The sequence below is a fragment of the Salvelinus namaycush genome, chromosome 11, assembly GCF_016432855.1.
Source record: "Salvelinus namaycush isolate Seneca chromosome 11, SaNama_1.0, whole genome shotgun sequence".
Lineage (NCBI taxonomy): Eukaryota > Metazoa > Chordata > Actinopteri > Salmoniformes > Salmonidae > Salvelinus > Salvelinus namaycush.
In genome coordinates this window covers 7,274,126-7,279,532 of record NC_052317.1, presented here as the reverse complement: position 1 = coordinate 7,279,532, position 5,407 = coordinate 7,274,126, and positions in this window count along the sequence as shown.

Here is a 5,407-nt window from a genome sequence, read left to right as displayed (position 1 = left end):
GTCAGCAGTTTCCCGGATTGACTTGCCCCGCCCATACACATATTTTCCCCTACAACTCGGTCATGGCTAGAAAGGGTACAGCGTTTGTCAAATTGCTGTCAAAAGTTATTTTGGGGGGCATTTTAGCTCAGCCTAATCCTCTTCCTAACCTAATTATTTTAACCTGCTTCGTTAATTATAATAACCTGCTGCGTATGTTCTCCTAACCTGTTACGAAAATCTGACGAAAAGTGTAACCCATCTAATCAAAACCCTACAACTCAGAGGGCTATATCAGAGGAAGAGGACAGGAGTAGCCCAATTTGGCGGGAAATCTGTCTCCCTCCAGCAGGTGCTGTTTTTTTTTCTTTTCTTGCCTATGTAACGGATGTGAAATGGCTAGCTAGTTAGCGGGTACGCGCTAGTAGCGTTTCAATCAGTTACGTCACTTGCTCTGAAACCTAGATGTAGTGTTGCCCCTTGCTCTGCAAGAGCCGCGGTCTTTGTGGAGCGATGGGTAACGATGCTTCGTGGGCGACCGTTGTTGATGTGTGCAGAGGGTCCCTGGTTCGCGCCCGGGTCGGGGCGAGGGGACGGTTTAAAGTTATACTGTTACATTGATGCTGTTGACCCGGATCACTGGTTGCTGCGGAAAAGGAGGAGGTTGAAAGGGGGGTGAGTGTAACGGATGTGAAATGGCTAGCTAGTTAGCGGGTACGCGCTACTAGCGTTTCAATCAGTTACGTCACTTGCTCTGAAACCTAGATGTAGTGTTGCCCCTTGCTCTGCAAGGGCCGCGGCTTTTGTGGAGCGATGGGTAACGACGCTTCGTGGGTGTCAGTTGTTGATGTGTGCAGAGGGTCCCTGGTTCGGGGCGAGGGGACGACGTAAAGTTATACTGTTACACCTAGATAAATAAAGGTGTAAAAAATAAATAAATCGGGGTCCAAAAATACCGATTTCCGATTGTTATGAAAACTTGAAATCGGCCCTAATTAAATCGGCCATTCCGATTAATCGGTCGACCTCTAGTAGATATTCCATTTAATATCAGCCGTTTCCAGCTACAATAGTCATTTACAACATTAACAATGTCTACACTGTATTTCTGATTAATTTTATGTTATTTTAATGGACAAAAAAATTGAATTTCTTTCAAAAACAAGGAACTTTCTAAGAGACCCAAAATTTAGATTTATGACCAGTTTATAAATGGTATAATTGTCTGATATGATAGCATTTTGCAAACTCACTACCCGGTCGCCCAAAGGTGAATGGTTTTGATCATTATGTCTTGCTTCACTACACGCTCACTGCTTTGATTGGTGAAATGTTAACTAGAAACCACAAGTGTCTATCCACATAATGAAAAGGCACCCACAAAAGAAAATTCAAGGAACGTATCCTTACATGTAATTTGCAGCGTGCATGATCATGAGCAAAGTCATTGTAGCCTACCATGAGCAGTGGCTGACTTGGCTTTGCTGTACCGCAGGTTGCACCGTGTAGAAAACGCATATCAGCGATCTTTCAATAGTTATCCATATTACCGGAGCTTCATTTAATTATTTCTAACAATTTCTATGACGTAAGATGCCAAAACTTTTGCAATAACAATAGATGGTGACAGAGGCGCAACTTTCACAGGCAATGGGGGGACATCCCCCCCCCACACATCCTAAAATTGCATTTCTGCCCCCCACCCCCAGTTTTATTATTGCACTGTGATACGAAACGCGGCACCGGTGTGCTTTAGGACGATGCAGACGGCTCAGAGCGGTTTGGTAGGCTGTTTTCCGGATTTAGTCGGCTGGATTTAGGACTGCATGGACACCACAGAGCGTGCGGACAGGCTGGCTGTGTGAAGGCACAGCTTCTGAAAGGCAAGGGTATAGGACCAGCACAGGCGAGATTAACAGAAGCAGCTGCTGTCTGTGTGTGTTGTGCTTTTTCTCCAAGTTGAAAAAGCAAGCAAAGCAGAAACTGGCTATTCTTTAGTTGACTGATCTAACTGGCAAGGTACAGTGGCTTGCGAAAGTATTCACCCACGTTGGCATTTTTCCAATTTTGTTGCCTTACAACCTGGAATTAAAATAGATTTTGGGGGGGTTTGTATCATTTGACACTTTTTGGGGGTTTGTATCACACAACACTTTGAAGATGCAAAATATTTTTTATTGTGAAACAAACAAGAAATAAGACCAAAAAAAACCAGAAAACTTGAGCGTGCATAACTATTCACCCCTCCAAAGTCAATACTTTGTAGAGCCACCCTTTGCAGCAATTACAGCTGCAAGTCTCTTGGGGTATGTCTCTATTAGCTTGGCACATCTAGCCACTGAGATTTTTGCCCATTCTTCAAGGCAAAACTGCTCCAGCTCCTTCAAGTTGGATGGGTTCCGCTGGTGTAGAGCAATCTTGTAATGGGTGCGTGTTGGTGGCAGGGAAGTCAGGCGCAGGAGAACGAACTTGGTATAAACGGAGTCGTTTAATAAGTGCTCATAAAACTCCAAAAACCTAAATATTACAAAAATAATAAAAGTGTGTACAAAACCCGTTGCACACCGACACATGACTTGCACAAAACATACAATCTCTGACAAGGACATGAGGGGAAACAGAGGGTTAAATACACAACATGTAATTGATGGGATTGGAACCAGGTGTGAAGGAAGACAAGACAAAACCAATGGAAAATGAAAAATGGATCAGTGATGGCTAGAAGGTTGGTGACGACGACCGCCGAACACCGCCCGAACAAGGAGAGGGACCGACTTCGGCGGAAGTCGTGACAAATCTTTAAGTCATACCACAGATTCTCAATTGGTTTGAGGTCTGGGCTTTGAGTAGGCCATTCCAAGACATTTAAATTTCCCCTTAAACCACTTTGAGTGTTGCTTTAGCAGTATGCTTAGGGTCATTGTCCTGCTGGAAGGTGAATGTCCGTCCCAGTCTCAAATCTCTGGAAGACTGAAACAGGTTTCCCTAAAGAATTTCCCTGTATTTAGCGCCATCCATCATTCCTTTAATTCTGACCAGTTTCCCAGTCCCTGCCGATGAAAACATGTCCAAAGCATGATGCTGCCACCACCATGCTTCACTGTGGGGGTGGTGTTCTCGGGGTGATGAGAGGTGTTGGGTTTGCGCCAGACATAGCATTTTCCTTGATGGCCAAAAAGCTCAATTTTAGTCTCATCTGACCAGAGTACCTTCTTCCATATATTTGGATAGTCTCCCACATGCCTTTTGGCGAACACCAAAAGTGTTTGCTTATTTTTTTCTTTAAGCAATAGCTTTTTTCTAGCCACTCTTCCATAAAGCCCAGATTGGTGGAGTGTACGACTTAAAGTGGTCCTATGGAGAGATGCTCCAATCTCAGCTGTGGAGCTTTGCAGCTCCTTCAGGGTTATCTTTGGTCTCTTTGTTGCCTCTATGATTAAGGCCCTCCTTGCCTGGGGAGAGCACCTTGGTCTTCATGGTGCCGCTTGCTTGGTGGTGCCCCTTGCTTAGTGGTGTTGCAGACTCTGGGGCCTTTCAGAACAGGTGTATATGTACTGAGATCATGTGACAGATCATGTGACACTTAGATTGCACACAGGTGGACTTTATTTAACTAATTATGTGACTTCTGAAGGTAATTGGTTGCACCAGATCTTATTTAGGGGCTTCATAGCAAAGGGGGTGAATACATATGCAAGCACCACTCTTACGTTTTACATTTTTTAGAATTTTTTGAAACATTTTTTATTTTTTATTCCCAGTGCTGAGCTAGTAGTGTAACTGACATTTTACATTAGCTAATTTTTCAACCCCTCTCCACTGAAGTGAATGAACTACTAGCAGCTAGTTTAGTTAGCTAGTTCGTAGCTACCACAGCCAGTTCAGCTCTAGCTGTCTGTCAGTTAGCAGTATCTAACAGCTCTTCTGTGTATGGAAATGCTTTGAAGCCTTTGTTTTGTCCCGTTTCAATAGAAGTAAATTTGATCATGTGCCATTCGCTAGAGTTAGCCAATTAGTTTTGCCTCAATCCCACTAGACCTGAATCAAACGATGAAACCAGCATCCAAAAGATTGAAGACCGCTAGTCTGACGTTTTTTTCAGCGCAATGTGAGTTTTTATTAGTCAATATGTATAAATAAACTGAAATATCACATTTACATAAGTATTCCGACCCTTTACTCAGTGCTTTGTTGAAGCACCTTTGGCAGTGGTGACAGCCTTAAGTTGAAGCTACAAGCTTGGCACACCTGTATTTGGGGAGTTTCTCCCATTCTTCTCTGCAGATCCTCTCAAGCTCTGTCAGGTTGGATGGATCGCTGCACAGCTATTTTCAGGTCTCTCCAGAGATGTTCGATCGGGTTCAAGTCCGGGCTCTGGATGGGCCACTCAAGGACGTTCAGAGACTTGTCCCGAAGCCAATCCTGTGCTGTCTTGGCTGTGTGCTTAGGGTCGTTGTCCTGTTAGAAGGTGAATCTTCGCCCCCAGTCTGAGGTCCTGAGCGCTCTGGAGTAGGTTTTCATCAAGGATCTCTCCTTACTTTGCTCTGTTCATATTTCCCTCGATCCTGACTAGTCTCCTAGTACATGCCACTGAAACACATCCCAACAGCATGATGCTGCCACCACCATGCTTCACCCTAGGGATGGTGCCAGGTTTCTTCCAGATGTGATGCTTGGCATTCAGGCCAAAGAGTTAAATGTTGGTTTCATCAGACCAGAGAATCTTGTTTCTCATGGTCTTGAGAGTCCTTTAGGTGCCTTTTGGCTAACTCCAAGCGGGCTGTCATGTGCCTTTTACTGAGGAGTGGCTTCCGTCTGGCCACTCTACCATAAAGGCCTGATTGGTGGAGTGCTGCAAAGATGGTTGTCCTTCTGGAAGGTTCTCCCATCTCCCTAGAGGAACTCTAGAGCTCTGTCAGAGTGACCATCGTGTTCTTGGTCATCTCTCTGACCAAGGCTCTTCTCCACGGATTGCTCAGTTTTTCCAGGAGGCCAGCTCTAGAAAGAGTCTTTGTGCTTCCAAACTTCTTCCATTTAAGAATGATGGAGGCCACTGTGTTCTTAGGGACCTTCAATGCTGCAGAATTGTTTTGGTACCCAAAGGGTGGCTACTTTGAAGAATCTGAAATCTAAAATATATTTTGATTTGTTCAACATTTTTTTTGGTTACTACATGATTCCATATGTGTAATTTTTGCAACCTCACGATGGGTATAGGGAACATTCGAGGATCATGCAGTAGCCTAAACCTATTGATGTTACATTGAGCTGGGTGAATGGAATATGAATGACTGTCATCCAATATGCTGTAATAGAAATAAGGCCATGCTCATAGAAAAATAAAATCATTGTTCTCCCCCATCTTAAACGGTACCGACTGCCACTGCCTCACACCCCCTCAACGGCCATGCTGCTCCCCCTATGGTCA